At 41.4% G+C, this 13,706-nt stretch overlaps 1 protein-coding gene across 3 annotated transcripts in view; it reads right to left on the reverse strand.

The window, feature by feature from the left end:
• CAPN15 (calpain 15) overlaps window positions 1-13,706 on the reverse strand; it is a 49,842-nt gene that overhangs the window by 25,633 nt on the left and 10,503 nt on the right. The window lies entirely within an intron of this gene.

Below are 13,706 nucleotides of genomic sequence, written 5' to 3' on the forward strand. Positions count from 1 at the left end.
TTAACACTTGTTCCTATATGCAAAACGTTTCTTAGTAAAATTCCTTACATGTATCACATACCCAATGTAGGTAGCGGCAGAATATTCTGTCGCTTTATAAAATAAAAACAGATGGTCATGGCAGGTAAGAATTCACTTGGTCCATCTACCTCCCTTTAATAAAATGTTACACTGAATTTCCCTTGGTTTTCAGAATAAGGCTTAATTTAAAGAGCAATTTAAGTACCATAATCACAAGTACCATAATCCATAGTCGTTATGGAGTTATGGAGTAAATATTGTCCTGTGTCAAGCTGTTGTTTTTGAGCTGTTAGCTAAAGGGAGAGCTCGGACAGCTGTCTAAGGCTTGTCCCTTCTCCTGCGGTTCTACAAAAGTGGACTTTCAAATTACATCTCCAGCTTTAGAGAGCAATGACTGGCTAAGAGTGCTGGGAGTGGCAATGGGACCATACCGGATGTTGCTGTACTTTGATGTGTCATTGCTTTCCAATGGGAGCGCATTTTCAATCTTTAACCCCTTAAGGACCAAACTTTTGGAATAAAAGGGAATCATGACATGTCCTTAAGGGGTTAAAGGGACACTATAGTCACTCAGACCACTTCAGCTCAATGAAGTGGTCTGGGTGCCAGGTCCCTCAGGTTTTAACCTTTTAGATGCAAACATAGCAGTTTCAGAGAAACAGCTATGTTTACATTTGGGGTTAAAGGACCACTATAGTACCAGGAAAACATACTTGTTTTCCTGGCACTATAGTGCCCTGAGGGTGCCCCCACCCTCAGGGACCCCCTCCAGCCGGGCTCTGGGGAGAGGAAAGGGGTTAAAACTTACCTTTCTCCAGCGCCAGGCGGGGAGCTCTTCTCCTCCGATTCTCCTCCTCTCCTCTCATTCGGCTGAATGCGCACACACGGCAAGAGCTGCGTGCGCATTCAGCCGGTCTCATAGGAAAGCATTATCAATGCTTTCCTATGGACGCGTGCGTGCAATCACTGTGATTTTCACAGTGAGAATCACGCAAGCGCCTCTAGCAAACTGCTATGTTTATAAAAAAAAATGGGTTAACCCTAGTCTTCCGGAGAGCCACTAGAGGCGCATCTGCGATGCTGAAGGCATATTATGCCTCCATCGCGCAGAGCGTCCATAGGAAAGCATTGAGAAATGATTTCCTATGGACACTTTGAATGCGCGCGCGGCACTTGCCGCGCATTCGGCTCCTGTGACGTTGGACAGGTGAGCTGACGTCGGAGTGGGAGGAGAGGTAAGGGAGCCTGGCGCTGGAATAAGGTAAGCTGCTGAAGGGGTTTTAACCCCTTCAGCGCCACGGGAGGGCTTTGTTTTCCTGACACTATAGTGAACCTTTGATAAAATAGATTACTTGTTTACAATCTGGCCATGCAATCTCTTCTTCAACCCTATTTCTGAGTTTAAATGTTTGAATACGGTCTGTCTCACCTGCTATACCTATGAGCAGAGCCACTTTAGGAGTGGAATTGACACAATAAGACAAAGGTCGTACCATAAAGCAATCACCATGGAAACCAATAGGAAAATCATGCAGATGGCACCGCTTTTAAAACTTTTATAACACAGAATTGCTTATTCTACAGGGTTACTCCCCAATGTTTGAATTTTCAGGAACTGTCAGTCTTTGATTAAAGGGAAACTCCAGTGCCAGGAAAACAATCCGTCTTTTCCTATGTGGGATTTCAACACACTGGACGTCGTCGTGCAAAGCGTGAGGACGTCCAGCGTCGTTTCACAGAGTCAAACTTTGTGAATCTCCAGGAAGCGCATTTAGTGGCAGTTTTACATTGAAGGATTAACGGGACAGGAACACTGCACCCAGACCACTTCAATTAGACTGAGAGATTGTCTGTGTGCCTATAGTGTCCATTTATGAATTTAACTCCTTAAGGTAAGACAGTGCCAGGACTTCCTAGCACCATAATAATCTCCCTGCGATGAAGTTGCCATTGTGCATGGAGTGTCCCTTTAATTTCTTCAAATGCATATAAACCCTTAATGTGTTTTAACGATCCTGGCATGTCTCCATAGAAGACCTGCTAAGGTGACGAAGGCTTTCCCGGTCGGTTTTGTAAGTAAAACCTTGCACCGTATTAGTGACTCTTCTTTGAATGCTCACTAAATTATTAATTCCCCTTTAAAGCTATTGTCTCCAGACTTGGACACAGTATCCCAAGGGAGATTTCACAAGTGGTCAATAGAGCCATAAGTACATTTTATCTACTGCTGATGTCTTTTCCTGCACATCCAAGTATCCTACTGGCTCTTACTACCGTCATTCAGCAAACCACAATATTCAATCTGTGTTCTCTCTCTCTTTAACGAAAAAAATTATTAAACGTATGCTTTCATACAACCTTATTAAAAGGCAAAGTTGTATCAAAGAAAAAAAAAAGAAAAAACAGGACTCACTGGAGTGAAAGTAATTACTTTAGTGACAACAACAAACTTGGAATAGCACAGACGAAGGAATCTCCCTTATAAACTTGCAGCCTTGATGATAAATAGCCCTTTGGTGTCTAAAGAGCTCCAATTTGCAGAATCGTAAACCACAAATAGCTGTACATGGCTGTAGACGGTGTCTGTAGCTTTAAATAGCACATTAACACTGTCACAGCTGCTCAGATGGGAGAAAGCAGTCAAGTGTTGGCCATTGGTTTTGACAGTAGCATTTATCCATGTCTAGCGATGATCTACCCGTTACAGTGAGATCATGACAACTAGTAATTCTTCAGTTAAAGCCACATGGTTTTACTTACATACTCTTTAAACTGTCAGAACGTTTGGACAAGCAGGTGACTTTTAAAGTGACAGTGAGTGGTTTAGCATATGAAGGCCAAGATATGGTGCGTTGATGGATGGCAGAGTGTAAAGGAATAACAGAGAAAGTCCCTTAGTGTAAATTTGGATTGATCAGAATCGAAGTTTGGCAGAATTTTGAATCCAACTTCGTCCAAAATTCTTCATAACGGAAACATTTCAAAGATCTAAAAATCTAAACTGAAAATATTAAGCCGTGCCCAAGTCTAGTAGGTACTGCTACTAAGCACAAACTTTGATCACCAGTTTACAGTTTGAGAGTTGCTATTTTGTTTATAGGGACACTATAGGCGCCTTTTTCCCTTCATTTTAGGACATCCCTGGCAATTTTCAGGTCCAAATTGTTTTTATTCAAACCGAAATTTCAATATTAAACAAAAATTTTCAAACAAAATTTTTCAGAACTGAAAATTTTCAAAAAACATAACCATATCAATCCAAAAAACTGACATTTTAACTTTTCACAAGTCAATATATAAACCTCAGGCTTGAAGAGCCATCAACCAGTCTTTCTCTCCCCATTCAATCCACTTTATTGTCTCACCTCCCTGTCTTTCTTCAGGCTTTTTAATCCCCCTTTGGGAAATCAATTTTTTTTAAATAACGATTTTATTGAATGAAAAAAGAAAAGAAAAAAAACAAATCACAAAAGTTTATGGCAATGTAACTCGATAAGTGCATCTCAAAACCACCAGGGACGACCTTCACCATTTTCTCTTTCTAAACATTAGAATGCTGGGAGACAATCAGCTCATCTGTTTAAATCACAGGTTCAGACTGGCGGCTTACATCCCCGTTCAAAAAACTGTGATTCAATTCCACGACAGCCACCCCCACACAGAATACTTGTTATATCTTCAGGTAGTGATGACAGACAAAACATACCATACCGCTTGAATAATGAAAATAATTATCTCTTGTAGCATAGTTTTAAACGGATTTATGCAAACATAATTGCAGGTGACCGGTTTACTTTAAATACTATTCAGGAAAACAAATTGTATTTATCAGGTTAAGTAGCGGGTTTGCGTGATGTGTTGACGACCTCCCACAATGTTTAACGGGATGAGTTTGGAGCGTGGTCAGGGTAGGCATGGTGACAGTGTGGGATTTGTCAACTTCTGGTAATTTCATTGTAAACCTGTTAAACTCCTTCTGCATCTATTTTCATTAGTGGACATCACTGCAGGATAAACAACCTCTGCATCGCCTTCTTTTGTTTTAGCACTGACACCTCACATGGTAGATATTCGTCCACATAATTCTATGTACACCATTCCTGAACTAAGCACACATACACACTGAAACACAAATGGATAAAGGAACAATATAGCGTTAGGAATGCAAACCTGTGTTTACATTAGACAAACTACGACAAAGACTTTAACTTACCTTTGTTGCCAGACCCTGCAGTTGCTCAATTTGCCTCCCACGACGTCACGCCAACACCTAATCTTACGTCCAATCCAATGCTCTGCATAGAAAAGCATTGGGGATGAAAAGAGCATGCGCGGCCAGCACAAATCTACTATATGGCAATGTTTTACATTGAAGAATTACATTTGAAGGACCACTACACTTGAGGTGAAGTGGCCTGGGTGACTTTTGTGGTTCTTTAAAAGGGAAATATTTATGTCCCAGAATTTGTAATATTATGATTACTTATCCCAATAAATAACACTTGTGAGGTGTGAAAAATAAAATCAAATAATGAAATCCACACCTTTTTATCTTGCAGCTCCCTATTCGTTTTTGCTAGAAACTCTGTCCTTTGTACCTGGCAGGCAATATCGACAAAGGATACAGAGAAAATTCTAAATGAAGCATAATTCTAGATTTTCATCCTCTTTTTCTGACTGTGCCTAAACAGACTGTGATGCCATTTGCTCAATCTTTAATTAAAATGTAAAAATAAAAAATAAAAATGAAGCATCAAAATAAAACAAACAAAAATTGTGAGTTATAGATTATTTTAAATGTTTTATTTAACTGTGTAAATTCCAGAAAAGTGACATAATTGAAAAAAAAAAAATGATAAAAACTATCTGTAAGGTGACTTTTGTTGTCCTTTAAAAGGGAAATGACACAAAGGGGGGACGATTTTACTGTTAGAAGGGTTTCTTTTTGGGCAAGTGCCATTTTCTTTTCATGTGAAACCTGCCACTGTGACAGCCAGGGTATACTTTACCCCAAATATACAGCACCCATTCGAAATGCGTTACTTTTTGTTCTACTAAAAATCGAGGGGTAAAAATTATACATTAGGGGGCGGAGCCAGGCATCAGAGCGGTCGCATCTCTTGGAGCTCCTGCTCTAACTCGCCCTAACAAAGCTTTTATGGTGGAACTCGAAACTCAAAGACACCTCAGACCTTGCCTACAACTGGCTGAAGCGTTATGGGACGCAGAACAAAAAAAGCGAAAGCAGATAAAGGCTCCCAAGGGAGAGACATCGGTGACATGCTGCGGAACTCGCAGCAGGCAGCGTGGTCCAAAATGGCGCCGGCCGACGACTTAACCTCCTATTCTTCGGAGGACTTCACACCAGACCTCCTGGATGGACCACCTTATGGCTGCATACCAGACCGCAAAACGGCGCCTCAGAGGACCGGGGACCCGGTCACAGCAGACCAAATTAAAAAGATGCTGGCGGATCTCCGCAAAGACCTGGCAACGGATATGGCTGGATATAAAGAGGTCATAGCAGGGGCCACAGCCAAAATTTCCCAGCTGGAGACCCACTCTACCACCCAAGACACCAGGCTCACAGAGGTGTAAAAGCAAGTAGCAGACCTGGCACGGCAACAACTAGCCACATCAGACAGGCTGGACGCTATTGAAGATCAGAGGCGGCGGTACAATCTGAAGGTCAGGGGGATACCCGACTCGGTCGACATCGCTGACTTACCTCATTACGTGCGGCGCTTCATAGGAGGGTTGCTTCCACCAAAGCAGGCTAAATCCCTGAAGCTGGACGGCATGTTCCGGCTGCCTAAACCGGCCAGAGCGCCGGCAACAGCGGCGGCCGACCTCATCCTCAGATTCCAAGCACTCTCCGACAAGGCCACACTCCTAACAGCCTTGCGAAATAAAACGCCCATCTCATTCGAGGGCTCCTCAATTACAGTCTTCCCAGACCTCACCAGGAGCACGCTTACCTGGAGGAAATCATTACAACCTCTCCTGCAACACCTTCGTGCCAAAGATATCCCCTGTAAATGGGGTACACCACGAGCTATCATGTTTTCACACAACGGGACTATCCTCAGAGCACAGGAGTATAAGGAGCTAGAAGCACACCTACAATCCACAGGCATTTGGCAGACATCACCGACGAGTAAACCGGGACTGTCCCAGCTGAACCCGGCCACCATTCGGGACTTTACCCCGAGAGGGCAACGAGGAGCCCCGCCAAACGGCTCCATCACCTGAGTGAGCAGAAGCTGAATCACCCATGGGGACTTTTTGTGCTCCACCATTAATAACCTCCATGATTGCCACAGTTAGAGAATGTTTTTTCGTTAATATGCCTTGATGTTCTCCTTTATATTTGTTTCTTCTCTTTATTTTAAATTGTCTTTTCCTTTTTATTACGCATCCTGTACCACATTAACAAAGCCTCATAGTCCTATAAGCGACTAATCACACTGTACCATGAGAGAGTAACGAGCACACACATTGAGAGGACGCACTGACCCGTTCACTAGCGCCCTGCATACTACACGGCCGAGTAACCACTGCCGCTTATCTACTACTACTACTACCCCCCCCTCCTTCCAGAGAACCAACTCTAGAATGCCGTACACATAGCCTAGTGGAAGGAGGTACAAATTTATCGTAGGTACCATCATGCTGCCCTCTACTTTTACCACACCCACAAGGGGTACCAGAATCGATGTCACCTGCTCTTGACTTGTTTAATGTATTTAAAATATAAAATGTGCTATGTCTTTATATGCCATCGAATATTTACTATTGTTGACTGCTACGCTAGCAATCGCTGTTGGGGCATTGCTTGCCTACTTGTACCCTACATGCACAACTAAAGAATTAAAAAAAAATTTATACAAATTTATACAATATAAATTTATACATTAAAAGTGTTGAATCGCCATAAAAAAAAAAAAAGTGTGGTACTGGTGCGAAAGGTGACTATTTGGTACACAGATAAATAAATATATTAAAAGTGACGCCAGTTATTTAGATACCAAATGTGTAACTTATTTGATGATGTCACTACCCAGCCATAAAGCACACCAGGTTAGGTATGAGACTTCATTATTTAGCCTGTTTAACCAGAACCATAACTGCTTAGCAATTTTGGAGCCTAGGGTCGTTTGCCTATAGTTCCTGTTTAAATTCAGAGGCCATACGATTAACGTACGTGATACTCAAGTGTGTCTCCAGCCAACTTAGTGGTACAGTTAACAGGTTAAGGCACTCATGTTGAATTTTACCTATTGAGGTTACGCTCATGTTTAAAACAATACATAAACCTGCTCAAGAATACACGTTGCCCTTTTATTATGCCTAGCGTGCACCATAAGCGTGGTCCTAGCTAAACCTGTTCATGTATAAATGTTTAATGTAGACAGTGCCTAACATGTACCTCAAACTTTCTGATCTCTACACTCTTGTAGCTACATGGTAGGATAAGTTGTAACAAGTCGTTCGATTAGCCTGTTCAGTATTTGTCATATTTTAATGTACTAGGATCAGCAGACCATGTTGTACTTTAATCAAGTCTAACGAGACCTAGCAAGCCAGCAAGGCACTAGTTACAATGGAAAGGTCGCACTAGCCTCGCTGCATCTCATTTTAGCCGGTTTGTAATATGTTTCCGTTAAACAACATACAAAATAAAAAAAAGTGTAAAAAAATTAGGCATTATTATTCTGGAAATGTAATCAATCAATATTTTCGCTGTATTACCCCTATTTTGTTGATCACTCATGCACTTCCCTTTCTTTATTCTGTACCCAACACGTATGCCTTAATAAAAGAGAGATTGACAAAAAATAAAAGTGACTGCAACGGTTTCATACATGTCATCCCTCCCACCCCCATGTGGTTATCCTGTGATAACAAATTGTCCAGTTATTGTAAGTTCTTTGTACTGTCCCTCTAATAAGTGTGCAGGATATCCTGCCAATGTACCACTAACCTTACATATGGAGCACACCATAAAGGCAGTACAGGATGCTAACACTACACTCAAGGTCCTCCAAAGCTCACACAGATGCACACTACGATATCCTACTGCAGTGGGTCTTAAAGGGACACTCAGAGGACCATAACTGCACTTTTTTTGTAGTGGTTTTGATGGAGTGTTCATGCTTTTTGTTAAGCGGTTTTAGAGTAGATTTTAAAAAAGAAAAATGGGACTGAGCACCGAAAGTCCTGTCTCTGCAGCTTCTTAGAAAATGAGGACGTTTGATTATCAGGAATGTTCGTCAAACAATGGCAGCAACGATAGGTTTGAGAGCACTGTGGATGACTTGATAATGAATCTCTTACACTATAACCACTACTAAAAGATGTAGTGGGTATGTTTCTCAGAGTGTCCCTTAAAGTTTTGTACAGGGGGACCACAAATTCTGCATAGGACATTAACCCAGTGACACATTTGTTCAATTGCAAAACTATCTCAGCAGCAACCCATCCCACAATTGTGATATTATAATAAATATATCCTGCAAAGCACTTTCATTCCGCAGCATTTTATTGTGGGCTGTAATGAATTTGATGTGCGTGTTTCAATCTCTGGGGACCTAATTTGAGGTGAGAGACTCCAAGCATGTGTCAATGAGCCAATTCTTTATCCGGAAGGAGAAAAATAAAGTGTGCATTTTACTGTACAGTATAATGATGCAAAGTATGTTACTGCAATGCCATCACGGAACTTGGATACCTTTCTTATCCCTGATAACAAATGTGCTACAATAAATAACATATAATGATCAGTATCTGATAAACCTCCAGTAGGTGAAACAGCAGGTCCCCCTACAATACTGGGTCTGGGATCCTCTGATGTTCCGCTTTACTGATCACCAGACAAAGAGTCCCAAATCCAGCACCAACAAAAGGCACCAGGCCCATATAAGATCTCTTTGGCACCTGGGTAAATGGACAGTTCTGGTTGGCCCACTTAAAGTTATTATTCTAAGCACCAAAACCCACTACACCTTAAACCAAAACCAGTTTTTCATAAAACACTGGTTTTGGTTAGAATAACCCTTTATTAAGTGGTCTGCTTTCCCCCAACTCCCTCCTACTTCACCTTAAGAAAAACCTTTAAAAACACATTAAAACACTAAAACTTATCAATGCCAAACAAATGTTCTCCCCTAAACCCGATTGATCTTCCTTAGCTGACGTCACACTCTCCCGAACTAAGACAAATTGAGGGGGGGAGCTGTGCCACCACATTGTTTATGCATCCTGGCATTAGATACCTATTTTGTACAGAACTGTATTAGCCAGGCCGGAACTTTGTTCAAGTCTAGCTAATGATGCTGCCAGAGGTGGATTTACATCTCCGACAGCTAAAAAGTTCATCTCTGTATGTGCAGCATAGCGACTTCAGGCATCAAACCACATCAAATGGCTGAAGTGGTCATGGTGCCTGGAGTAAACCTTTAATTTAGCAGTTTTGGTGCATACATGCTGCCGCTTTCTCTGCCAGTGTAAACATAGTCAATGAAAACGCCGCCAATGTTTAACACAGACAAGAATTGGATTCAATACTCGTCTATGAGAAGCTTTTTATTGGACTGGGATTATCAGACGATATCAGAGAAGGCAAAGAGGCTGCAGAGAGGAGGAGACGGTCCAGGCACTAAGTTACGGATACGTTTAATTGATAGCAAGTATTTAAAGAAAGTGGACCCTGAATCTAAAACCAATAATATATTTATTTTTAATCTTGCAGCATTCCCTTAGGGACGGATGCTCCCCTACCCTGGTACACCTTCAAGCCAAGATGATGTGGTCCCCACCGGCCACATGTCTGTGTTTAACAATAATAAACAGCAAACAAAGTACCAGTTAGTTTATTAACTCTATAAGGACAAACATGTTTTTGTTTTTCCCACTGTCATGAACCAAGGTTGCTTGGCTTTACACTGCAGCACGGAGGCTGTTTACATAGAACGGGCATGTATGTTAAAGGGACACTATAGTCACCTGAACAACTTTAGCTTAATGAAGCAGTTTTGGTGTATAGAACATGCCCCTGCAGCCTCACTGCTCAATCCTCGGCCATTTAGGAGTTAAATCCATTTGTTTATGAACCCTAGTCACACCTCCCTGCATGTGACTTGCACAGCCTTCCATAAACACTTCCTGTAAAGAGAGCCCTATTTAGGCTTTCTTTATTGCAAGTTCTGTTTAATTAAGATTTTCTTATCCCCTGCTATGTTAATAGCTTGCTAGACCCTGCAAGAGCCTCCTGTATGTGATTAAAGTTCAATTTAGAGATTGAGATACAATTATTTAAGGTAAATTACATCTGTTTGAAAGTGAAACCAGTTTTTTTTTCATGCAGGCTCTGTCAATCATAGCCAGGGGAGGTGTGGCTAGGCTTTATTTAGCTAAAGTAATTTAGGTGACTATAGTGTTCCTTTAAGAATTACGTGTCAATTATCCCCAGTAAAGGTGTATTCTTATGAATTTTTAAAATAAATCCGGGAAAAACTGGAAAAAGCGTGTGAAACAAGAAGAAAGCAAGCAGCGAGTTACTGGAAACAGCAACGACAACAGGTAGGAGGAAATAAAGACAAACTAAAAAATATTGGCAAATGGAAAAAACAGTGTAGGATTTAAAGCGTCATCATCAAGAGGTTCTTTCATTTTGTGTATACTGACCAATCTGGGTTCGAAAAAGGGACAGGCTTATTTTAACCCCTTAAGGACACATGACATGTCATGATTCCCTTTTATTCCAGAAGTTTGGTCCTTAAGGGGTTAAAGACACGAGAATTGATGGGTTAAATACACAAAGCCAGGTTTTTACCTAACCTTTACAACTTCAACTCCTTTGTCTATTCTCCAAAATTCACCAGTTCAGTGAAAGAATACCAAGTACCATTTAAGCGTAACATTAGGTAATACGTGTGTAACAATGCGTAGCATAGCAATATACCTGTTCTGCATGGGGATCTGGGAAATGTAACCCACAAAGGCTGCATTGCCACAGATTAGTGCCACCCGTGGCACTGTTAATCAGACACATTAGAAGAAGATATAACAATTAATTATACACAGCAACCAAGGTGTGCTTGCCTAATAAGATGATATTATTACAGGCTATCTGAATAGAAAGATCAAGGTTTGTACACAGCGTGATTAAAGAGACCTTAAGGAAAGAATTATTGATTTTTAGATGCACCTCGTCCCCGTCCCCCCCCCCTTACTGAAACAGAAACGGTTAAAAGACTTGTCACAAACAAAATGTTAAATGAAAATGTATATAGAGCGCACACAAATCAAATTGATTTAAAATCTCTATAAATAATTTAACACAGTTGTAAAATGTTTTTAAACCATCGAGCGGTAGAGTTTTGGGCACATTCTGGCAAATCAATTGGTTTATACTGCATGTATATATACAGGGTTATTCACTTAACTCTTAATCAAAAGGATCTCAAAATCCAAGGGCAATATTTAGCTGAGCCGATGACTTGTTCCACATAGGCTACTTTAAACTAAATATTTTGCCAAACTGTGCCCCCATACCACAGTCTAATGGGCTGGATAACTAGAAAGCTATGTCAGAGCCTGTACAAGTTACGTAGGAGTTATGCATCTTGTAAGAGGCTGGGTAAGCTAAACCTGTATTACATCCCGAGTATGTGAGTTGTGCAGTTTTTATTTGTTGTATGTTTTGGGTTTTCCCACCATATCTTGGCACTGATGAATATAAATAAGGGAGGAGGTAAAAGAGACGTCTTGCATCCTATCCTCAACCCCTTCACTCCTAACACTGTATATGTCAGGGGTTAATCTTGTTGTACATCGCTAGCCAGAGGAGTGGAGGTCTTCAAGCATGCATTAACATCATTTTATACATTATCTAGTGTGGCTATACTAAGCCCATTTACAATAATAAAACTTACATTCTGCTGGTGTTTCAGGGATTTACAGTCCCAAAAAGCAGGATCCTCAAAAATATCCCTGAACAATGTAATTTGCCATTTTTTTAATAAACATTTTATTTTCCATCTACTGTACTGTAATGAATGATGTATTTTGCATGTATCACCTATGTTTTCATGCATACGCATACATTTTAAGCTTTCTATTTTCCAATCCAGAACGAACTTGGTAACAAAGCGGTTAATGACAGTAATTGCTTCTATTTCATTTTATGGGCTCAAACCATTATTAGATTAAGTAGCATATAACACAGCTTTAGTAAAACTCGGAGATGCACAGGGGCTGGATGAGACACACGCATACACTCATACTGCCAATACTTTACATGGAGTGGACAGACGGGGAGAGATATACAGAGTTATTTACTAGTGAGAATTCATAGTGAATTTCAAATTTAGGGTCAAAATAGACCAATTGGGGGAAAAAAGCTATGCGTTCAGTTAATCTGGTCTTAAAGGAACACTTTAGTGTTAGGAATACAAATCTCTATTTCTAACTCTATAGTATCCCCTCCCCCTACAGGCAAAAAAAGAAGAAACCTTGTCGCTGTTAACCTCTCCTCACCCACCGATGTCATGGATGAGGCCCTGCCTCCTCCCTGAAGGTCTGATCCAATACTCCTTATAGAGGCGCACTGGAGACCTAATGTGCATGCGCGGCAGTACCATGTGAGCCTTCAAAATTCTCCATAGGAAAGCATTAAGTCAATGCTTTCCTAAGGGACTTCTGCATCACCTGAACGAATTTTACTTGGTCTGTGCCGCATAAGCGCCTCTAGTGGCTGTCTGTATGACAACCACTAGAGGAGGAGTTAACCATGCAATGGAAATAATACTGTGGTTTCTCAAACACTGCAATGTTTTACATTGTATGGTTAAAGGGACACTATAGGCACCAAGACCACTTCAGCTCATTGAAGTGGTCTGGTGCAGTGTCCCAGGTCTCTTAAAGGGATAATGTAGTTCCAGGAATACAAAGCTGTATTCTAGGCACTATTGATCCCTCTGCCTCCCCTCCTACCCTGTAAATAAAGGAATAAAATCCCTTTTTTTATTTACCTTATCCCAGCGCCGATGTTCCTCGGGGCTGGGTCAAAGCCCCCTCCTCCGTCCCGCGACGAGTTGGGTCTAATGCTTTCCTATGGGGAAAAATCTGACGCTGGAGATACCCAAGCAGAGCGTGAGGACGTCCAGTGTCGGATAACGGACAAAAAGTCCGTTACCATTCCAGAAGCACTCCCAGTGGCTGTCTAATAAGACAGCCACTGAGGGCAGACTTAGAGCTGCAATGTAAACATTGCAGCACTAAGTGCAAAAGGGACACAGCACCCAGACCACTGCAATGAACTAAAGTGGTCTGGGTGCCTCCAGTGTCCCTTTGACCCTGAGCAGGTAGTTATTGCAGTTTTTATAGAAGACGGACCTGAGCCAGCGCTGAAGAACGTTGGAACAGGACCCTGGTAAGTGACAGGAGTTTTTAACCCCTTCTGCACCCTGGGGGAGGGGGTCCTTGACAGAAGAGGAAGTTATAGTGACAGGAAAACAAGTTTGTTTTCCTGGAACTATAGTTTCCCTTTAAGGGGACAAGGACACTGCACCTAGACCACTTAACTGATAGAAAATGTGAAATTCACTCTAAATACTCACATTAATAAATAACTCTACATGCAGCTCTTCTCACAGAAATCACATAGAATATCCTACTATGTG

The sequence above is a fragment of the Pelobates fuscus genome, chromosome 8 (assembly GCF_036172605.1).
Source record: "Pelobates fuscus isolate aPelFus1 chromosome 8, aPelFus1.pri, whole genome shotgun sequence".
NCBI classification, from domain to species: domain Eukaryota; kingdom Metazoa; phylum Chordata; class Amphibia; order Anura; family Pelobatidae; genus Pelobates; species Pelobates fuscus.